The following is a 24780-nucleotide window of genomic DNA, read 5'->3' as shown; positions in this document are numbered from 1 at the left end:
CTTGAACAACACAGAATAGCAAATATTTACGTACCATTTGTGATGTATTGGGTATGATGAGAAACCTGTGGCGGAAAGCGTGTGGGCTAGGGCTGGAGGGATGGCTCAGTGGTTAAGAGCACTTGCTGCTCTCACGGAGGACCTGAGTTGAGTTCCCAGCAACCATGTCAGACAGCTAGCGTCCACCTGTAACTCGCGCTCCAGGGACGCCCAAGTCTCTTTCTAGCCTTCACAGGCCCCTGCATACCTACACACAGACAAATACAGACACAACAAAACAAATCTTTAAAAGTGAAGGTAAATAAGAGTAGAAGGGAGGCTGTGCAGAAGTTCTTTGCAAACACTAACCATTTTCTTATAAGAGACTTGACCATCTCTCCCTCGGGGATGAGGGCAGAACTGATCTTGGAGTTTCCGTGGGGTAGCTGTATTCAGTGGTGAGCAGATACCAGGTCTCGAGCTGAACACCGAGACGTACGGTACATCTTAGATCACTGCAGAAGGTGAATAGCAGAGCTACAGCAAACACTGTGTTGTGAGACAAGCGGGAAATGGTGACGCACACCAAGAGGAGTCCTTGTCCCTTCAGAGGAGCCCGGGGAAGCTGCCCAGGGGAGCGGCACACACAGAGAACTGGAGTATGACAGAAGCTAGCTAGGTCATGGCAGAGGAGTGTGGTGTGCCTGGAGAGCAATGTTTCTCAACCTGTGGGTCACCTAAGACCATCAGAAAACACAGATATTTGCCTTACAATGCATAACAGTAACAACATTACAGCTATTAAGTATCAATAAAATAATTCTATGTTTGGGGGTCACACAACATGAGGAACTGTACGAAAGGGTCGCAGGAAAGTTGAGAACCACTGCTGTAGAGCGACCAGAACGTGCAAATGCCTGGAGAGCTTCCGTTTTGAAGGCTCAATGCAGAGAACCGTGCATTATGAACAAAAGAAGCCTAAAAGTCAAAGGCACCAGATCATAAGAGGTCTAGGGGGCCATCCGAAAAATAAGACCCGCCCTGAGGAATCTGAGTGACTGGGAACAGACTTTCGAATGAGAAAGGTTCTGTTGGTTGCTAGGCACAGCCTGGACTGGAGGAAAACAAAGCAGGCCTCAGGATGCTTCCCAGAACCTCATGTAGGAGGACATTAAGTCTGAACCAGGGAGTGAGGATAGATAAGACGGAGGACCGCTCAGAAGAAGGGCTTAGGCCTATTCTCTTCTTGCCCCTTGTGAACATAGAACATTAACCTCCAGTCCAAGCAATCCATCACTTTGATGTGCACCTACTGTCCGTCAGACATGGACCAGTCTAGCAATTCAGCTCTCCCAGGAAGACGACCAGCAAGAACTGCAGCATGGCCCCCATGCCAGCCCAGTAAACGAGGGTTCTGAAGTTAAACCTACACAGGTTCAAATGCTGCCTCAACTTATACACTGTGACCAAAGACAACCTGCTTACTTTCTAATGCCCGTTTCCTGTTTATAAAATAAAAGAGAGGCATCAGCCTCTAAAAGTAGTTGGCAAAGCTGAACGGGGCCATGTGTATAGAGTACCAGATGTAAAATAGTTGATGGAGAAAACGAAGCTAAAATTATTGCTGTTGCCGCCGATGATGTTGCCGCTGGCAAACCTTTTAGAATTGTTTTCATAGTTCAATTTCTACAAATCCTGTTTTAGCATAACCAGCAAATCCTGTGCAAGCAAAAATGTTGCCTACATTTTTCCCGTGGTTGCCATGCAGGTAAAAGCCGAAGCCGAGACCCCTCATGTCCAACTGACAAAATACTACAGTTCAAAAGAACTTTGATCAGACACAGAAAACAAGATGAAGTGAATTGCCACCAGCATCAGTATGGTTGGTGTCCTGAATGCCCAAGATGTACACATGGGTTTGAACAGATTCTCTGAGAGAAAAGATTTACTGTAAAATGGATAATAAAAAAAGATTTTAAAAAATTTAATAATAATAGACAAATTCCAGATTACAGGAAATTCCGCATGCGTGAATCTCGGAATATTCTCCAGTAATTCGCTTGTTGAAAGCTGCCCTGAACGCTGTTGCCTAGGCAGCAGAGCATCCAATGATGAACTGTGGAACGGGGAAATAGAAAAACAGATCAAGAAAAATGGCATGACCTTTGGGAGACAGAAAAGCAGAATGAGGCCAGAGCTGCATTTAGCTCTGTGTTCAACCAATGCTTCACAGACCAGAAGGGTCCGGCTTTCTTTATAGCTTCTCCGTCTGCTTCTTTAATTTTCTTTTCTTTTACTTTACCAACAACAGGTCAAAACAGAATCATCCTCAAATGCTCCAACCTTGAAGCAAATCAATGCGTAGCTCAGCCCCATGGGGCAGAAACTGCGTGGAGGGCAGATGTAATAATAGCGATGTGTTAGAAACACATCTTGAGGTTTTAAGCAACATTCGTGCGCGCTGCAAATACCCTCATTCCTTCTGCCCACCCCTGTCTCCCTGGGTAGACACTTCAACATCCAGCACTTACTGCCCCGGGGAAAAGGGGGAGTAAGGCCGAAATGCCAGGAGAAAGAAAAAGTCAATTCTTGACTTGGGAGTTTCCGATTTGAAGCTCACAGCTCCGTTTAGGGCAAAGACTTTTTGCATTTCAAAAGCTCAACAGAAAGCTCTTGTTCCAAAGGGCTGGGCACAGAAAGGAAGAGAGGAAAATCAGGGGTGAGAGAAGGTAACCAGACATCCTGTGCGTCACACTCAGCAAGTACGGTGGAAAAGCACAGGAAAGACCTCACAAGGTCAGAGGGCTCTTAAGAGCTTTCCACAGGGAGCCAACTTGCCAGAAGGCAGCACCCAGGAAAGATGCAGAGGGACTGTAGCCGGACAGTGGTGAAACAGACAAGTTCTCGGCAACAGCAGACTTGGAGAAGCCTGGCAGATGGAAGAAGAAGATGTAGCTTCTCTCTTTGCAGACAGAAGCTCAGAGGGCTGATGGAAAATGGAGGGGAGAGGAGCCATGAGGTCACAGCTACCAGGGACCAGCTCTTCTCCATAAAGATTTGCATAGGCCAAGACCCTGAACTGATTCAGATTCCTTTTGTTGCCACTGTCCTCTAGACCCCAGGGTGACCCAGAATTCTCTCCTCCGCCTCCTTAGTAAATTTACAGGTATAGATTTTCTTCTCTGGTGCCTCCCGCCCCATCTCGTGTTTGGCGGGTGAGGGGGTGCTGGTTGTTGCTTCTGCTGGCTTTGGTGTTGGTTCTGAGGGGCAGAAGGGAGATGAGAAGAAGGGAAAGAAGAGGCGGGAGAGGAGGGGGAATAACTCAGAGACCAATAATTACAAAGAAAACGAAGACATTTTCACGTTTTGCACACCTGACCATGTGGCATGCCACGTAGTGCCGTCATTGCTGTTAGGAAACGGTACAGGTCTCCTTTGAAACCCCCTTCTATGCACCCACCATCAAGGGCAGCAGATTCAGCCAGACTTGCCCTACTTGTCCTTCCCAATCATTCTCCAAAGGGGCTTAATATTTCCCCTCCTTTACAAAGAAGAAACCAAAGCCGAGGGTTTAGTACTTCGCCCAAAATCTCACGGCTATTAAAAGGCAGATCCATGATTTTCCCAGTCTTCCTCCCACTGCGGCACAGCCAAGTGGCTTTCACTTCAATAATGGATCGAGAACAGCCCAGAGCAGCAGGGAAGGGCAGAGAACAGTACTGGAAATCATAGGATAGAGCAGAGCACACTGGTGAGGGCTGTGTTCCCACCCTCAGCCCACATAGCTGAGCTGGCTTCCCTGTGGGCCAGCACATGAGTGACTCAGCATCGGTGGGAACTGTGCCTTTCCCAGGACATCAACATGCCTCCATCCTGCTCGCCCGGGCCATCTGTACACACACATGCAGCTTGAGACCCCCCAAAAGCCACTACGCTCATGCCTGGCCCAGGGTTAATGCAGGTAACTGGAAGGATAGACCCAACAGCCGTTTGGTTTGTGTTGTAGAACCATCACAGATCCCTGCTCAATATGCATTTGGGATGATTTATCATTTGCTCGATGAGCTGATGGCTTCCTGCAGTCGGATTTTAAGCCTCTCATCCTGCCTGCTGGAACTGATGTCAGCCAGGCAGCCGAGCCCTGTCAAAGCCTGGGAAGGAGCTATTTCAAAGGACAGAATAAGTAATCCTTCAAATAACGAGTTTCAGCTAAAAGGAGAGTTTTTCTCTTTACCCGTCAGTCATACACGGCTCCTGTCCTCACCAAGCCGAGGATTCCAAGCGCAGCTTTCCCAGCATGGGGACATTTGAGGGCCACCTGCATTCAGTGCCTAATTGTCACTCTCCTAACAGCAAATCCTTTATCTTCCAAATTAAATCCCTCCTTTTAATCCTAAAACCAATATCTTAAGTCCTCTTTATTTTTCCCATTTCTTACCCCTCAAAAATCCATATCAGTTGATTCTTCCTTCACAGTAATCCCCCCAGTGTCCCTTCTCTGCTACCTAGTTAAAGCCTGCATTCAAGTATGAAGCTGTCTATATAACAATTGATCTGGCCTCTCCATAATGCCCCGCCCAGCCATACACTTTCTACTTTAATATGAGTGCCCCCTTGACTTCTTCAAGAGGATCCACAGACTTTTCTCTAGGGAACCAAAGCCCAGACAAGTATACAAGCCATTTCTCAAGAGAAATAAAGGCCTCTCTGCGCGCTCCTTCTGGATCAGATTCAACATGGTGGGTCACCTCTACAACTGCTCTATGCCCTCTGTCTTGTTGGTAAATGAAGTAACACCCCCCACCGTGATTCCTAGAGTCCAAGCCTGCCAGGAGCCCCTTCCTGCTCTGTGCTTCGCACTGCAAATGGCACTGGAATGAAAACCACGTGCATTTTACCCACTGGCGGTGGATTTTCTGTGAGTCTAGTCAGGGAGGGGTTAGTCCAGCGAGCTTCCCGGTGCCCTGCCCCCCCCATGAACCCAGCCCAAGTTTCAACTTTCAAATGATACCCAAACATGTCAGTGTGCAGGGGAACACCTCGGTACTAGAAGCCTACTCTTCATGAGAAGAGGCTGTGCTTTCCAGATGCCAGAGATTGACTGTAAATGGTTTTGGCTAAGAGACATAAAAATGAAAATAAAACGAAGAATAATGAAACACAAGCTTACATTTAATGGGCAGAAGATGAGGTTGTTCACAACAGCCCATAAATACGTCTAGCACCGGCTCGCAGCTCGGGAAGATGCTCTTCTTACTCTTTCGGCTTCCATTTGAGCACTTACTCACAATGAACGGTAATAACCAGATAACTCGCTGTTTTCTCCAGAAATCGGGGAATGAGCTGGTGGCAGAAACCGCTTGACTCGCTGACATCTCCCCATAATCTGGTACAATCCGTTGTGCCTCATGATAGTGGGTGTGCTAGGACCTTCCAGGAGTGAATGAATGAATGGCTGAACAAATGATGTGTCCTAAGGACACCTGGTGGCAGGAGGGAGCGATTTAGAAGTAGTTTAGAAGCAGTAGGGAGAGCAAAGGCTTGGAGGACTGAAAGTTTCTTGGACAGTTGTGGAATGACAGACAAATGAGCCCCCCTGAGTGACAGAAACAAGGCCTGATTGGGAAGAGCCTCCCAGTCTGGGGACACTGGACAGGATCCTGCGTGGTGAGGACCTCAGTGTTCTGTCTTTCTGAGTCCTCTTGCCCTCTTTACCCTCCTCTTCCTGATGAGCGCGTCCCTGTAGAGTGGCATTACATTAAGGGCAACAGAGTGTGATGAATTTAAAAATGCCTGAGGCTTTCAATTAACAGCAAAATACGAAACAACTTTCAAGTGAACAAAGACCTTCAATAGTCATTTCCAGGTAAGTTTATAGAGCGGTGTTTCTCACCTTCCTACTGCTGGAACCCTTTATGTTGTGCTGACCCCAAGCATAAAATGATTCCTGTTGCCACTTCCTAACTGTAATTTTGCCACTGTTATAAATTGCAATGTAAATATCTATGTTTCCTGATGATCTTAGGCGACCCCCGTGAAAGGGTCGCAACCCACAGGTTGAGAACTGCTGTTGTATCACCATTGGTCCTCAAAGAAAAGAAAAGCAAGAGTAGTACCATAATAAGACCCTATTATTCCATACACATCTTTATCATGCAGAAAGTGGTGAGCTTTGGTGAGGATGTTAGAGACACAAAAATATAAACAAAAAGAAAATCCTGACCCTTAAATAGAACTGTAAAAGCTCAGACCCAGAATGCCATGGGTTTCCACAGTCCTACATTGAGGTAGACAACTTGAAGGATTGAAAGGAGGGATATGGACAGACATTTCTACATACACACTCCCCACAGCATCATACACAAATGAAACATAACAACCCAAGTGTCCGTCAACAGATGAGCGGACAAACAAAATACAACACACGCACATAATGGAAGATACTCTTTCTTTAAAAACATAGGACAGAAAGAAAGGGAATTCAAGTGCACACTAGACCAGGGATGAGTGTTGAAAACAATGTGCTGAGCAAAATAAACCGAGAGCAAAGACGACATACATTGCATGGTGCCGCTTACATGCAGTAGCTGGAGACGCCAAACTCATAGAGGCGGAAGTCATAACAGAGATTATCAGGCCAAGGACCGAGAGTAGACAGAATGGGTAGTCACTGCTTAATGGATAACTTTCCAATTCGGGATAATGTCGAGGTTCTGGAGAGAGAAAGCGACTGTGGTATATAGTATGAATATATCTCATAACATGTAGATAAAATGGTAAGCTTCGTGCTTTTTATGTTTTCCATAATATAAAACCAGAAGTTCCAATGGGAAAAAATTAAAAGTTCCTGTGTAGGACTCAGCCATGATAAGCTTAATAGGAACAGTGAGACCCACCCATGAGAAGCTTAATGGAGGCCTGAGTCTCAATAGTTTACCCTGAGCTAATACCTGGTTTCAGGAAGGACCACAGACTGAGATTACCCAGGCACCACCCAAAAACAGACCACCCAAAGGAAATTCCTAATGTCCCAACTGTTGTAGATAGGTTCACCTGCCAGCACACACTCACTAGACAAATGTCAGCCAATCAGGGTCCTGAACTTTAGAAATCCCTCACCCCCACCTTTGCTACTATAAAAACCCAACTCTAACTGAGCTCAGGGCTCTCCCATCATTCCATTATGTTGGACACACGGAGAGTCCAAGTTTGAAAAGTTGTATAAAATAAAAGCTCTTTGCTTTCACACACGGGACTTTGTCTCTTTGTTAGTTTTGTGGGGGACTTCGCAGATCTGGGCATAACACCTGAAGCTTTGGTTTTTCTTTGTCACAGAAAATATAAGTGACTCCATGGGCAGCACATCTTCTCTTTATTTGCTCTAAATTACAGTTCTGAAATACACTGTCTTGGGTCATCCAAACTTACAGAATATATCTCTCCATGACACATTCCTATCATCCTTTATTTCTAAAACGCTTCTGGGGAGTTTAGTGGGATTTGCAGGCTGTTGTGGTTTGAATACAGCTTGAGTATATCCCCTCAAAGGACTGAGAAGCTTGGTCCTAAGAATGCCAATATTAAGAAATACTGGGTCCCGGTTCCAGAAGCAGAGCGGTGAGTTAACCCACTCCCACATCCACCTCATCTGTGAACTGCCGGAGCATGGGAAGGGGCCAGATTGGCAGATCCAAAGACGCAGACTCTCCAAGACACAAGGCGACAACAGGATACCCAAGAAGAGACTCAGTGAGGGCCCAATATTGATAGGGTAACTGAAGTCAGAGTCCTTGAACCAAACCAATCACCCACTGCCATGAACACTTACAAGTAAAGATGTATAGACTAAAGGGTATATACTGTGGGACTCACTGGGCCACACTATAACTTCCACACAGAGATTTTTCTTTTTGTTTGCTTGTTTGGGTTTGGGGGTGTTTTTTGGTCTTCTTTTAAATTTTATTTTATTTATTTTATTGGGGGGGGGTTACAAGGGCAAAGGGTGGATGCAAAGGGATGGGAAGATGAATGGGATTAGGATGTATGATGTGAAATCCACAAAGATTCAATCAAATGTTGAAAGAAGGAAGAAAGGCAAGAAGGAAGGGAGGGAGGGAGGAAGAAGAAAGAAGGAAGGAAGGAAGGAAGGAAGGAAGGAAGGAAGGAAGGAAGGAAGGAAGGAAGGAAGGGCCGTTTAAGTAGGTAAGTCATTCTAAGCATTTTCATTAGATGGGATTAGTGCAATTATCACAGAATGCTGGTTACTTTCCACAAGAAGAAATCAATAACATAACAAGACTGGCCCTGCCTACTCTGGCTTCCCATCTCTCCAAGTGATTTCTTCTGCTCAGTGCTGTGGCTCTGTCTCCCTTTCTTCTCTACAGTGGTATGTGCTCATCATAGACCAATCCAATAGGTCACGTGACCTTGAATATCTAGCCACCAGAACTATAAGCTAAACAAAATGTCTTTTCTTCTCTGCACTTTACAAAGTACCCAGCCTTGGGTATTTTCTTGCTCCAACAGAAAAGTAATACAAGGGGAAATGGTATCTCTCATAGTTGTGATCATCCGTTTTCTAACGTTCTCACCTGGATGGCCCTTCTCCTCACAATACCAAATGTTTTAGCACCTGTGTGTGTGGATACATGAAAAGGCTGTTATCAGCCAATAAAGAGTGTGATTTGCTGCACAGAGGTACTTACTTAGTCATGGGGATGCCATGGACCTTCGGGAGAGAAGGTTCCTACCACTTGGCAAGGAAGAAGACCCCTGCCTCTTACTCTCGGGAGGTGCCATGCCTGCCCGGGCCTCTATTACACGCAGGATGCACTCTCTTTCCTGAGAGCGTAAAGCTGGTAGTAGTGTCATGCAGGAAAGAAACAGGGAGCCTCAGGGACTTGGTCATAGTGTGGATAATTCTTTATGCTGAGTACTGTCAGTCACGGTAGTCTCTTGAAGCATTTCCCGACATTCAACCAGGGTGTCTAGTAATCACCACACTTTCTGCCATGCTGCCAGATAAGAACTCTGGTTTCATTTCCTCTGGGAAGGCCTGACATGGATGGAAAAGGAAATGGTTTTAGAGAAAGATGTTTTGGGTTTCAAAAGCCTAGGACTTGGGGCACACACAAAAGATTTGAACACACTCTCATCAGTCAGAGAGTTTCTCCTGTTTCTGGGAGGCAAATAAAGGTATCCCACCTGTATAAAGGATACCATAAGAGAAATCTGAGATTTAGAAGCATCTAAACCTTTAGGGAGGCTCCTTATCCCTGCGCTGCCCACATCATACCAGGTATCCCAAGAGAGCAGCAGGATCCCACTTCGTGCTGAGGAATGGCCAAGTTGTAGCAATCTACTTCCCATGGCGGCCAGGGACAGGAGACACAGAGAAGGCACACTATATGAGATGTGAGATGGAGGACCAGGGGAAGCTTTGTGGGCTTCCTGTGGCCCTGGAGGAACCAGGAAATAGTATTTCTCTGATGTGTGCCAGGGAAAGAACAGAGGACCAGATGAGGAGAGCAGCCAGGAACGGTCAGGGTGAAAGCGATCACAAGACATTCCAGCAGATGACATAGACCAGAGCCAGAACCTCCCACGCCCGTGACAGGATCCTCATCCACCAGCCCGAGTTACAGCCCTATCCCAGCAAAGAAAGAAGGTGATGGATTGGTTCAACAAAGTCTCTGCCTCCTGCTGTAATGTATTCAGATGAGAAATCCTGCAGCAACAGGAAGGACAGGTATCATCTTGCCTTAAAGCCCGGGTTGAAGGTTGAAGGATTCATGCCAACCACATACAAACGTGTTCATCACAAATACCCAGATTTTACTCAAGAGTTAAGTTCTAAAATTGGCTTATGACGTGAAAACCAAGTATATTCACAATTGACCCTGAAAATATCTTAATTTGCTCATAAAAATACAGTACTGTGCCATCGCTCAATAAATTCGAAGCAGCCAGATTTTCCACCAACTCTGAAACAGATTGCTGGCTTCTATTTCCCAATTTAGCACCAAATATAGTAATTGGCTTTTGTTTAGAAATATGTTGTTCAAAGAATTAAAAATAAGTTATTTTATCTTCAAATGCTAGAATCACATGCATGTCATTATGACTTCACCACAGAGGAGACAGGGACTAATAAGGAAAAAGTCTTCCACTCCCACCTCCCTTGGGACACCTCACGAGTGGGACAGAAGGGACCCTCACCCCCAGCAGACACTGACAGCCTCCTGCTAAACTCACGACTCTTCTCCATGTGTTCTGCATGACTGTGTTGGCGTCACCTTTAAATCTAATTTACAGGGTGCTGAGACTCGTGTGACGTGAATAATTCTAGAAACTATATGTCAGCTGCAACTTCACGCCAACCTCCAGTCAACACAACTGCCACTTCATAGTCACCAAAAGGCCCTCTCGCTCCGGTGCACGCATCAGACACGTTCCCTGAAGGCTGTTCAAGTGAGTCAGAGGACGGGTTTACATACCTCATACACAGCTTTGTGCCAAAGCCCCGTGAGCATCCTTCCTCGGCCCGCTCATCCTTGCTCTGCCCCCTTTCCCATTCCTCCACCTTTTGCTCACAGACTTCACTGATTCAAACACTTGTCCTCCCTACTGTCAATCCATACAACAGAAGGGCCCCTGTGGCTACCTGAAGCCAATGTCTTAAAGATACAGGGAAATGCGTGATGATGTTTTCGCATTGCACACTCATTTTTATGAACACGATCTGAATTCTGATAACTACCTTAACAGCTGTCAACTATTCACAAGTTTAATAAGCTAGACACTTTGTATTTGTGATCCTAATGGTTTCCTATAATAACCCCAAGAATGTTCTCCAACTCACAGTTAGGGGAACCAAAGGTCAGGGGTGAAAGCCATATACTGAGTCATAGAACTCAGCCCATAGTCCCTGGGTTTGCTCACATTGCCTTCCACCTGCACTGAGCAACGTGGGCTTTCTTACTTCAACTCCCATCTCATGGCCAGTTATCCAAGTTTTAAGATACTCACTGTGGAAGGATAGCCAGTTCAAAATACAACCACAGAGTCCAAGCCAATCATGCCCACATAGAGGGACTGAAAAGCTGTTGGCTAGCCAGTTCATCTCCACTTACCCACCTTTCTGCTAGAAGTTGCTATAGGACGCCATTCTGACCAATAAAAAAATATAAATGGAAATTATGAGATAGAGACTCTAGCAACGTTTTCAGAAGGAAAAAGCCAGTTCTCTCCTAATCCCTGTTTGTTGTCTTCTTTTTAAAAGCAGGGTCTCATATAGCCTAGGCTGGCCTCCAATTCACTACGTGGCTGAGAATGAACTTGAACATCTGTCCAATCCTGCTTCCCCCTCCCAAGTTAAGGGTGTCTTAGTTGGCTTCTGCTGCTGTGATCAAACACAACAACCAAGAGTTAGTTGACAGAAGGAACAGTCTGTTTGGTTTCCAGGTTATAGTCCATCATCATGGAAAGTCAGGCAGGAACCTGTAGGAACGGAAATGCTGTGAAGGATCACTGTACGCAGCTTGCTCTCCAGCTCACTCCTAGGCTCACGTTGAGCCAACTTTCCCCAACATCCCAGGCCTACCTACTCAGGGATGTGAGGCCCACAGTCTGCTCCCCCTACCCCATCAATCAGAAATCAAGGGAATGCCCCACAGGCCAATCTGATGAAGGTTCTTCCTCAACTGAGAGTCCTTCTTCACACTATGCCTGGGTTTGTGTCAAGTTGACAAGAACTAACTGTGACACTGAGTAGCAATTATATTTCACCATGCCCAGTTTGTGTTGTGCTGGAGACTTTGTGCATCTAAGGCAAGCATCTGGCCCACTGAGCTATACCGCACCTTTTCCTTCTCCTTCCTGCTTGAAACAGAGAGGCCAAGAGCTGGATTGCCGCGGTCCTCGTGTGCCCCAGAGACAATTAAGATAATGCCAAGAAAATATAGAAAGTGTACAGTGAAGATGTGTTTCAGCTGCAAACTACCTACCTTGGCCTGCTCTGTCTGAAAGGAAAGTCAACTCCCTGTTTGCTCTCACCTCTTAGTAAGGTGTTCTACATCCGATGCCAGCACTTTCTCTGTTCTGCGTTACACTTAATAAATGGTCTCTTTCTTGCTATCAGGAACAACCCAAAAACACACCAATCAAGGACAAACAAAGGTTAACGGTACTCAAACAGTGTCAGGGACTTCCCTCTCCAGACTAACAAAAGTCAAACCCATCCTGGAGGGTGAGGAAGCATGGTAAAAACCTGCCAGCAAACGTCACATTCAAGTGAATGGAAATCCTGCAGGACACGTCCTCATGGTGTATGCAGTTAAAGGGATTAAAACAGCCGTGTGCACGTGGGAAAGATGCTTCTCATACTTCCCTTCACCTTGTTTTTAATAACCAACTCTCTCTGGTAGGAGGCGTCTGCCTTTGGTCCCAGGAGAGTTCTTCACACACAATGCGATCTACCGAGTGGACTTCAGGTCGGAAAGAAAAATTCTGCAGTGCCACTTCCAAACCACTAAATTGGTTCCCTAATGATTCTGGGCGAAGGACGTTTGAACAGCTGAAAACCAAAGGAGACACCAAGTCTGCGAGGAGAAAAGAGCACCTTGTGGGCGGGGTGGCAGCCACCATTCACCTTGTGTTGAGGGTTGATGGGTGGTGTTGTCAGGAGGAATGAGCCCAGTGGGCAGTAGGGCTTGCCACCTTCCTGCCAGCATTAAGGGACACAGAAAAGGTTTGGGTCTTCCTGGGTACTGCCGTTGCTTGGACACCAGGCAAAGAGCATCCAGGGCTTTCTATGTAGAAACGAGGCTTAGCCGCATCAAAAAATTTAGACATTAACCCCTATTTACAACATTTGTTCACAACATACGGCCTAGAAGCTTTTTAGTAAATCACTTGAGATGAGCTGTCTGGCCTCACATAAAAGATGTTTGCCAATTTCTTGGTAAGGCAGAAGAAGAACTCTTTATCAAAAGCATATTAGCATATTTTGCCTCATTAATAACTTCACTGCAGCATTAATTTGCCTAATTATCACATTTGGAATTCAACATGGTATCTAATTAATTCAGAACCCAAAAACACAAACCCAGAATTCTAAAATGCACTGGCTCTTGCTGGGACACCCCCTCTCTCCTTGGGGGTGAGTGTTTGCGCAGGTGTGTGTGTGTGTCCCACATCTGCCCCAGAAGCACATAGCATCCATTGGATCCTATGTAAAAAGGGTACGTAAAGAGACCATCTCCCGATTTTAGCGAGCTTGGTTTTCTGCCTTCAACCTTCTGCTCTCATTTCTTTTCTTTCTTCTTTGTCATGGCTTTTCCTAAAATCCAAAGGTATGTCCAAGAGCAAAAGGACCACCAGTGGCCTGTCTCTGTCAGCCGGTGCCTTCGGCACCAAATAAATGAGCCGTGTTTGCCCTCCTTTCCCTGGAAACCCCTTCTGAGTCATTTCCAGGAGCTATGGGTAAACACCTAGCTGGCATTATCAAAAATAACAATCAAAACATAGCTGCTGAAACCTCCAGAAAAGGTTGAGCCTGTTAGAAAATAAAACTGAAGAAAACTTTGGTCTCAGGGCTCAAAGGAGTGTATCATCCACTCCCCCATTCCCATACACCCTCAAACTGGCCACAGCGATCCACACTGTGTGCTCCTATGGGAACAGAGAGACACAGAAAAGATTTAGGTCCACGTGATCTTGCAGGGGAATAACAGTTGTTTAAATAAATTTTGCCTCCAATGTGCCTGCTTCAGGGCTATTTTTAAAACATAAAGTTGTGGCCAAGAACAGTCAGGTCAGGTTAATGTACTAGGGATGTTTGGATTTTAAAAGGTGTTATTAACCACCAATGAGAAATGCAGTTCTGGCAATCTAAAACGTAAAGCGCGGGGCCCGCCTCCTTCAGGGAATGTATTCCAATGCAAAGAGCAGGTATTTATGGGCTGCAGGCACATCCTGCTACAGGTCAAGTCTCCACCAACAATAATCCACTTCCACAGGCAGAACATTTCCTTTGTGGGTGTGTATGTTGGATGCTCTTAAGCTATAAGCCTACTGTTTTTGCTTCTTCGAGATTAAATTCACTTCGATAATGAATAGTCTCAATTCAATAGTTTAATCCACAAAAATTACCAACGAGCAAGGGAAAAAAATAATGTAGTTGCCGTGTGACTGAGTGTTCCTGCCTGATACACCTGACGGCAACCGACCCTTGGACCTTCACAGCTCGCTTCCGGTGTACCTACAGTGAACAACCTTAAAACCAGTCTAGCAGACATTGTCAGGGTACCATCCTGTAGAAAGAGAACTTACCCAGGTCTTGATATTTTTATCTTGATATCCTAGCATCAGGGGCAGATCATAGATTCCTCAATATCAAAGAGCAGGGCCTAAGGAAACAGTACAAGCAGTAATGTGCCCACTACTGAACCACGAGAGCCCGAGTTAGGATCCCAGCCTCACTCTAAAAAGCCAGGTGTTGCCGCAACGCACATCTGCAACTCCAGTACAGGAGAGCTGGCTGGCCAGCCAATCAATCCAGTGAATATTGGGTTTAGCAAGAGAATCTGACTGGCTGACACACGTGTATGCACACATATACATACACTTGCATACACACTACACACACACATACACACACCAAGTGTTCCAGCAAGTATCAGCCAACATGCCTTCATTTTAATCCAACCTATGAGAAAATACCAGTGTCTTTCTCCTGACTGCTCATCTGTGCTATCATTGTGACACAGTGATATCACGTGCTTATCACTGACCATTGCAACCAGGTGCTGCTCGACTTACCCCCCTGACAGACATAGGCTATACCTACGTGGCCAGTAAGAGAAGAGAAAACACATGAAAAGAGACATGAGTCTACCTCATAAAGCTGTCACACCACCAGCTAAGATTTAGTATCTACTCAGGAGACAGAAATGCCCAGAGTAACCGGGTCCGAGGTTAAACAGTGTAGGGAAGGCACTTTGTGAGCGTTTCTGGCCACCTCCAACCTGTCAATCCTCACTTCTGTGGGCTCAGGAGGCATGCAGTGGCTTTTCAACCCTCAAAAAAAAAGGTATTAAGAAAAGAAAAGGCATTTTTTAATCCTTCATGCTCAATAAAGACCATGCAGACATAAAATCCCTCATTTAAATGCCTCAAGTTTTAATATAAAATGTATTATACAGGAAAAAGATTTTATTGCCATTAAATTCTTACTGCAATCCAACAAAAGAAGAAACTGACCTTGAATCTAAATCTTCTGCCTATTTTAGAATCCTCTATTATCCTAAATGTTATTTACTGAACATATTTTCATTATCGCTCTTCTTTTTTGGAGAAATAATGATTTTTTTTTCCCCTAGAAGGTCTAAAAATGTGCATTGTTTTCTCAAGACAATTCCAAAGACGATTTTGCAAAGAAATGCTAATACAGACCCACTCGTGCCCAGAGACCACAGAAACTCAGTCTTAAAAGGGTGACAGAAACAGGCTTCCTCTGGTCCACCAGATTCACACTGAGGTGTGTTGAGGGGGGTGGGTGGTAATTGAATAAAATTCAGAGGCCTTGTAGTAAGTAAATGGTGAAAAAAAACTAGTCCAGGTGGAAGTTATAAATAGGAAATTCTTAAGAGGCAAACAAGACACAAAAATCATCATTTTCACAGTTAAAACAGTCATTGATGGGTACAAAACTCAAACATTATACCCTCACTAAAGCGGCATACACCTTTCTCTGTTATGGTCTCAAAAAGTAACAAATGGCACCATCAACTTGGGTAATCCAACTGTCTTACAGTGAGCCTAATCCACAAAGGTGGGTACCAGGGTCGAGTAACGGGGCTAGCAACAGCAGAGACCTACCTAAGCCTAATGAAGCAAGGGCTAGGAGCAGTCACTACAACCCAGAAAAGAAAACAGGATGAAGAAGAAAAGCATCATAACACTCGAGAAAAAAGTTATCAGAAAGATGGAAGATACAGGGTTTGCCTATAGTCAGGGAAGCAGAGGCTGGAAGATATTATCTTGGTAACAAGACCATCAGAGAAAAAAATGAGGTCAAACTAATATGTAACTCATTTCCAACTATCTGCTTATCACCAAAGCCTTGTTTGAGTCTCCCGTTGGCCCAAACCTATAAAGCAGAAGCCTGTCATCTGCCAGGGCCCACAGAAGAGGGAAGGAGGGAGAGTGGATCCGCAGAGACAAGAAGAAGACATCCTACATGTAAGCACCAAAAGCAAGAAGAAGACATCCTACATGTAAGCACCAAGAGTTCAAACAAGCAAGAAAATAGGAGGTCCAGCAAATCATCATTCAGAGCCAAATTGTAAAAATGGTGAAGTCAGTTGAACATGGTGGCATCATATACCATGTATGACCCCAGCACTTGAGAGGTGAAGATGAAGGCTCCAAGTTTGGTGCCAACCTGGGTTACATAGGATGATCCTGTCTCAAAGAAATCATAAACAGGCAAATAAAAATAATCGTTAATTCATGAGAATCTCTTCTCAGATACTGGTTCACATGACGTTCTACTCTGCCATTTACTGTATGATGTAAAAAAAAAAAATCTCACACTCAACTTTACCTCCTCTAAAATAGGGCTATAGCTTATACTTGGGCTTTGTTTTTGAGACAGGACCAAGAATTTAACAGACTTATAAATCCTGGTTCTTCCATCTTCCCCACCCATACTTATTCTTTTCCTTCCCTTGGGTTTTTATCATTATTACAAACCCAAGCAAGGCCTTGCAATGCTGGGAAAAGCGACGTCCCACCATGTAACATCCCAAAGTCTACAGAGCTTCAACTCAAGCATGTTACAAAAAAAACGTAAGAAGAGATGAGCCATACCTCTTTGTGGGTTTAGGCACAGCATTGCTTCACTTTGGAAGTATCAAGGACACTCCATTCCATGTAGCTTCTATGATTTTTTTTCCAGCAAACTACTGGCCAGAGAATGAGCCTGGAGCCTAACTCAAATCTTTGAAGTATTCCCTGCCGAATCCTAAGCACTCTGGCAGCCTCCCTAGGCACCTGCACTCGTTATGGCGGGATTGCTACAGGCATGGTCATGTGCTCAGACAATAGAACGGCTGGCAGATCTTCATGCTTCTGGCTTTATTTCCTTTTATTCACCTTGAATCAGAAGCAAGCTAACACTGTAGAGGGGGCGACACCGGGTTACAAACACACCCTTTCTGAGAACCTAATGGTACATTCTTTTTCTTAAAGAACAATGGCTGCCTGTTTCCTTTTGTCTTCTGAGAGACTCCTACATCTCATTCCTCAGGGTCATTCCCCCAGCACAAAGTTCGCCAGCACACTCTAGCTTTCATGAGACCCAAGGAAAGAAACTTTACAGCTCTCCTGCACTAAAATGTAATAACTTTCTCCACACGGCTGCACAAAGGATTTCTCTGGGAACAAGGGACCGAGTTTCACAGTTGCATAAATATAAACTAAAGTAGAAATCCATCTTTGAGTCTGCAGGCACGCAGTCAACGTTCCCATTTTTCAAGAGTCTCAAGGTCATTCTTCACTATGTGTTCTTTCGGCTCAGCTTTAAAGTTGAGCTACTTTAATAATTCATAACATCATACCCATTAAAATATGAGCATTTTCTACCAAAGGAAACAGCCTCCCCCCCCAACCCCCGTTTCTCAGTGGAAGAGGCCCAGACGAGCCTCTGCATAGGAAAACAGTGTTGTTCACAAGCATTAACTGATGAAGTTTCAGAACAAGCCTTGCAATTTAGTCTACCAGTGCACACAATGACTTTTATCATGAAAAGCCAGCGCCATATGCCAGAGGAGACAGGTTAAGCCTCTTAAATGTTCCTGACAACAATGAGCTTTCATTTATAAAAAGTAAACATCTGCCTCATGGGAAAATAATCCACAGCACAATAGGGATGGGTTATTTGTTTGCTTGATTTATTGTGACTGTGCTTGAGACTGGAGCATTGCAGACATTCGAGATATGTCAAAATAGGGATGATTTTTTAAACATTTAAAAAACCGGTTTAAAGCCTTTTATAGACATCAAAGAGGAGCCTTGTCCTTTGCAGATACTTCCTATGAGGAACAGATGATTTCAAACATGGGAAAAGACCAGAATTCAGGCTTTTGGGTTCTATCCTTGCTAGCTATATATCTTGGGCAAATTATTTAACTTCTCTAGCTTATATTTTCCATAGCTGCAAGCGAGGGTCAAAATTAAATCCATTCTGCCACGTGAAAGGGTTCTGATGAGGCATTGATGATTTATGACTGTGGAAGTCCTCAGTAAACTGCGCAGCAAGACAAATGTTAAGGTGGCACTTGGTACCAAACAGACAAAAAAGACATTCTGCTCTACGCTTTTAAAAGTCAATAGGCAGAAGATTTATTACCCATGTAGAAAAGAAATTTCCTCTTGCTTATGGATCTTTCCTGGAAATGCCCGAAGCCCCCAGATTCTCTTACTGTGGCTCAGTGTGCATGGCAATGGTCCCTTGAATGTCACCTGGTAAAATCGGTGGTCACAGTGATCCATCATGGGCATGCCTGGAGAGAAGGGAAGAGCATCGTTATCTCACCACCATCCCCGTCAACAGCATCAGCAGAGCAGCGTCCTCTAGGGTCTGCAAGAGTCCTTCTGGACATTTAAAATGTTGGTACTCGTGAAAGCTGTAAGAAGTCTTATTTGGAAGTGAGAAAACTTGTATTCAAAGGACTCTGGATAAAAGCATAAGTAGCAGCAGCAGTGGGAACTGGATCCCGAGAACCAAGACTGTAGAGGCCATCACAGGCCCCTTCCTTGCATCTTCAGTCCCTATGCAACCATCTGCCCCTGTTCCTGTAGCTCTCTCAAAGTCCCCAGACCTACCTACCCTCTCCCATATCCTTCAGAAAGGGTCTGTCCTTTGACCGCCTTTGATCTCCCAATTGGCCCCTAACACAACACTTGACACATAGCGGTAAGAAAAATTTGTTAAACAGGAAAAGAAAGTAAACGGCAAGAGGAGAAAACGATGATGTCTTTGTTCTTTGTTTCCCAGTTAGCTTATAGAAAAGTCTCTCTCGCTTTAAATTTTCTGGGGGACCGGCAGGTAAAGGCACCTGCCACTCAGACTGAAGTCCTGAGTTTGATCGCCAGGATCCACACGGTGGAAGAAGAAAACTGACTCCCAGAGCTGCCTTCTAACGTCATCACGCACTTCCCCGCACCATTAACACAAGCACAATTATTAAAACTTAAAAATACCAATGAAAACAAAACTTCTGAGATGGTGTAGGGGGTGCTTTTGACTATGTGTTGCTTTCATTGGTTGAATAAAGAAACTGCCTTGGCCCTTTGATAAGGCAGAACTTAGATAGGTGGAATAGACAGAACAGAATGCTGGGAAGAAGGGCAGTGTGGCAGACACCGTGAATTTCCGGCCTGAGATGGACGTAGGTTAGAATCTTGCCGGTAAGCCACAGTCACATGGTGATACACAGATTTATTAGAAATATGTTAAATCAAGATGTGAGAGTTAGCCAATAAGAGGCTAGAGCTTATGGGCCAAGCAGTAATCTAATTAATGCAATTTCTTTGTGGTTATTTCGGGGGTTAAGCTAGCCGGGCAGTGGGACATGGCCCGCTCCTCCTACTATACTGAGGCTTCAGACACAAGCCTCTCTTGAGCTCCACTACAGACTCCATAGTTAGCTGTAGGGAAGCCAGCATGGGATAGCAAGACCTATTGAGATTCCAGGCAGATCCCAGAACACAGCTAGTTGGGAATACTATTTAGGAAGGGGGGATACACCAAAGCACCTCAAAAACGTATCACTCCAGGAGCCATTCAGGTAGATGTGTATAATGTCTAACCAAACCTCTCTATTGTCGTCTAGACTGGGATCACTCAGGGCTTTCCCAGCTGAGAAAATGAGCTTGCCCTGATTCGGGGTTAGTCAAGGTGGCATTGTGGATGCTGCAGTCTCAGCTCTGGTTACACATGGCTTGCATCTTCAGGCAGTGCATCAAGCACATATGTACCTAAGCACACCACTGAAGCAAAGAGTGAGCCATTCAAACACACCCTCATTCACCATGAAAATTCTGCTTTAAATATAACAAACCACAGCTGAACGTGACTGTGTGTGGGCGTACAGCACACACATGCACGTGTACACACATGCTCATGCATGTCCATTCAGAGAACATCAGTTTCCTCCAGCCTCAAGCCTAGATACCCCAACCTCCCCAGTCCTCTATCCCTCACGTTCTAGCATGTTTTCTTTGTCTAATTTTTCTGAAGTTAAAAATGCCAAACATTTGCAAAAGTAGAAAGATGCTATCACTTACGTTCCCATGTTATCACTGAGCTTTGACCATGCTCATCTCGTGACCAGTGTGGTCATCTTCGCTCATCCTGACATCGTTACATCTACCAACATTTCAATGATATGGGATGTCTTTCTGTATATGGGTTGCTTTTATTGGATAATGAATAAAACTGTTTTGGCCAATGCCTTGGTAGAGTAAAGCCAGGCTGGAAATCCGAAAAGAGATATATAGAGAGAGTAGGCAGAGTCAAAAAGATGCCATGTAACTGCCAAAGGAGACAGACGCTGGAACCTTACCAGTAGGTTACAGCCTTGTGGTGATGATACACAGAATAATAGAAATAGGTTAATTTCAGGTGTAATAGCTAGAGAGAAACATGTCTAAACTATTGACATTAATTGTAATTAATATAGTTTCTGTATGATTACTCAGGTCTGGGTGGGTGGGAAAAGAATGAGCAGTCTCTGCTTACATTTTGGTATGTATCTCTAAAGAAATGGTTCTTTTTAGAGTCCTCATGGTCCCATTTTTAAACTTCTTGATCCTTTATATTCAATTTATAAATAACTCACAGAAGTGGTTTCCACTGTGCTTTTATGTTGTCTGCATTTTTGCAGACCTCCTTTTGACCTTAGTTTCCAGATAGAAGCCTGGAGATACGTCTCCTTTTGTTTCAACTCTATGCACTCCCCACGCTCATCAACAGTCTCCCTTGTTCAGACACCTATGGTATGTATGGGTTGGAGGTGCAGTTCAGCGGGAGAGTGCTTACTTAACAGTCACAAAAGCCCTGGGTTTGATTCCAAGCACCAAAAGAAAAAAAATCAATAGTAGACTAGATTACCTATGTTGCCAACTTAAAAACTATCAAATCATATCAGGTGACTGTTTTCAAAACTCAAAACCACAGCCTTGCTCTCCTGCCATCCCGTGTGTGTATCATAGTGTATGTATGTGATGTGTGTGAGTGTATGTACATGCATGCCCATGTGTGCATATTCAGAGGCCAGAACAGGACATCAGAGGTCTTCCTCCATCCCTGCTCTACCTCCTGTTGTCTGAGGTGGAAGCTTACCATTTCAGCTTGGCTGGCTGAGCAGTAAGGATTCCGTTTTCCCATGCCCCTGTGACGGGGTTACAGGAGCACAAGCCATGTCTCAACGTTATAGGAGGGTGCTGGGGGCTCAAATCCATGCCTTCGTACTTGCAGAGCAGGGACAACTCTGGTTTCTTGAGAGATGGGAAAACTGGCTAGCTGAAGTCCAAGCTTGGTGTCAAAGGACAAGTACCAGCGGTGGTGAACTGTGCAGGCAGAGGTCATAGCTTGGGGCAGCTGACCTAAGTGGGACCTCCTTACTAAGCACAAAGGCTGAAGGATGTAAGCAATGCAGTCATCAGAAGCCCATGCTGTGTGAAGCTCTGCGAGAGCTAAAGCAAGGACTGAACTGTCCATGAGTAAGAGACGTGTAGCCAGGCTTATGGTGATGGGAGGAGTAAGAGACGTGTAGCCAGGCTTACAGTGATGGGCCCATTCTGAAGTGTGGACCAGAACTGACGGGCTGGAGGTAAGCAGTGTCTGAAAGTTGGAGCGGGACCTTGATAAGGCTTTGTGCACAGTCCAAGCATCCGACTAAAACACTGGAGGTGTCTCTATTCCCGAGTAAGAAGCACACCCCAAGGAAGTCTACCCTTTTGAAATTTACAACCAAGCCCTCACAAACTGAGTAAAGGGTTAAAACTCAAATTCCACAACTTAAAAAGACTTGGAAAAATCTTAAGGTTTCCACAGATACTCCTTAAGAAAGCATAAAAGCTGCCCCCCCCAAGTTCATTTTGACCTATAAATAGTGAACTACCACTAAAACAAAAAAAAAATCAAAGGAGGGAAGGGCAAAGTGCTCATCTAGCATGGGTCCCCAGTACTGCATAAAAGTCTGCATGGCACCTCACATCTAATCATGGCACTCAGGAGGTGAAGACTAGAGGATCAGAAACTCAGGCCAGCCTGGACTACATAAAATCCTGTCTCAAAACAACAACAAAATAAATAAAGAAACATCACGAAATAATCACTATATTGATTCACCCACAATATCAGTATATGATCAAAATTTATTTTATACACCAAGAATTACAATGTAATATATACAATTAAAGGTAAAGCAAGAACTAGAAACCAACATAAGAGTGTCTCATATTTATAATTTATCAGACAGACAAATTCAAAGAAATAGAGGGAAATACATTAAAATCGTCGAGGTAAAATAAAATCTTAATAAGTGAAAAGACAGACTTTCAGCAGAGAAAGGAGAGAGAATCTTAAAACTGGAAATGAAAACCTGCTGCATGCACCTCTGAGCAAATTGAAGGCAACAGAAGAAAAATCCAGTAGATTGGGAAACAGATCGATAAAAATCTATCCAGTCTGTAAAAAAAAGAAGGAAAAGCGGATAAAATGAATGGGGCCTCAAAGTCCTAAGGACAATATCAAACAGTCTACCTGGTGCAATTTGGATTCCCCTGAGGAGAAGATGATGATAGCAGAGGAGGAAAAATCACCAAAGAAATACCGAAACCCCAGCTCAGCTGGGAGACAAGAGCTGAGTTCCTAGGGGTGGGAGGAGACAAAGGAACAAGCCCAGAATAAAAGCATCGGCTGGGCTGGCAGCTCAGTGGTGGAGGATATAGATACAGACACAAGGCCTTGGACTTAAAGCCCAGAACAAAACAGAGTTAAGGGAGAAGCTTCTGGCTCCGGGCAGCCATCAAGGCAGAGATACATCCTGGGTCATCATCATGCTGAGAATAAGTGACTGAGTGCCCAGCTCTGAAAGGGACATCTTCATCAGCCCTCCCCTCCTCCCTGCAAGGCTCAGGGAACGTTGTAGAAGAGAAAGTAGAAAGAATGTAAGAGCCAAAGGATGGAAAGAAGGGACATGGCATGGCTGGCCCACCCGTGAATTCACAGTAACTATGGTGATCTGCGCAGAACCAACCAACATTCAAACTTCTAACGCAGATGAGGGAGGTGCTCTCCAGGGCCTACCCCATATTAAGGAGCTATTGGCAGTTACAAGAGGGATGGAAAATCATTCTTTTTTTCCTGATGATGATGATGATGATGATGATGATGATGATGATTGAGCTCTACATTTTTCTCTGCCTCCCAAGATCCCCATGCTTCCAATTTACTCAGGAGATCTTGTCTTTTTCTACTTCCCATGTAGATTAGATCCATGTATGTCTCTCTTAGGGTCCTCATTGTTGCCTAGGTTCTCTGGGATTGTGATTTGTGGGCTGGTTTTCTTTGCTTTATGTTTAAAAACCACTTATGAGTGAGTACATGTGCTAATTATCTTTCTGGGTCTGGGTTACCTTACTCAAAATGATGTTTTCTAGCTCCATCCACTTGCCTACAAAATTCAAGCTATGTTATTTTTTTCTGCTGTGTAGTACTCCGTTGTGTAAATGTACCACATGTTCCTTATCTATTCTTCAGTCAAAGAGCATTTAGGTTATTTCCAGGTTCTGGCTATGACAAACAATGCTGTTATGAACATAGCTGAGCACGTCTTTAAAAATCATTCATTTTTTAGGGTGCTCCCATTGGTTCCCACGTTTCAATGAATGGCCCAACCCCTGTGCACATATGGACAGCACCAATTGGACTTAGTGTGGGAGGAGGAGGAGAAAGACAAGAAGTTCAAGAAGATGTAGTTGTTCGGAGGGGATATGTTGGGAGGGATAAGGTGAGAGCTGGAGAAGGGAAATAAGAGCTGGATGCTGTACTGGCTTGAAAGAAAACCCCAAGGGGAGTGGCACTATTAGGAGGTGTGGCCTTGCTGGAGGGAGGGTCACTGTGGGGATGGGCTTTGAGATCTCTCTTGCTCAAGCTGCCCTCAGTGTGACTGACAGCCTACTTCCCATTGCCTGCAGATGTAACGCTCTCAGCTCCAGCACCACATCTACCTGCACGCTGCCATGCTCCCTGTCGTGATGAGAATGCACTGACCCTCTGAAATTGTAAATGAGTCACCTCCATTAAATGTCTTTATTTATAATAGTTGCCATGGTCACCGTGTCTCCTCACAACAATAAAAACTCAAACCGAGACAGATGCAATCACGTTTTATTGTATGAATGCGTGAAATCCTCACGAGAAAAAGAATGTTTATGATTTTAAAAGTCTCCAGTCATACTTTAAAACTACCAAGAGCTAGACCCAGGGAAGGTGCCGAGTTCCTGTTTATGTCAGCTTCTTGTCTTAATTTTATGTTTGCCTGTGAAACAGCACACCAACTTCTGGGCAGGTGGGCCGCAGCAATTGGAGATTATCTCACTTTGGACAGAGTCCACAATAAAAGGCTCCTTCGGTTTCATGGACTAGGGGTGTTCCAGGAAAGAGAACCAGAAAGAACCAGAGTGGGAAACTAGCAAGCACGAAGAGAGAAGAACAGCATCTTTATG

This window comes from Microtus pennsylvanicus, chromosome 15, assembly GCF_037038515.1.
Source record: "Microtus pennsylvanicus isolate mMicPen1 chromosome 15, mMicPen1.hap1, whole genome shotgun sequence".
Lineage (NCBI taxonomy): Eukaryota > Metazoa > Chordata > Mammalia > Rodentia > Cricetidae > Microtus > Microtus pennsylvanicus.
The sequence above is the reverse complement of the archived record's forward strand: the minus strand, read 5'-3'. Positions refer to the sequence as shown.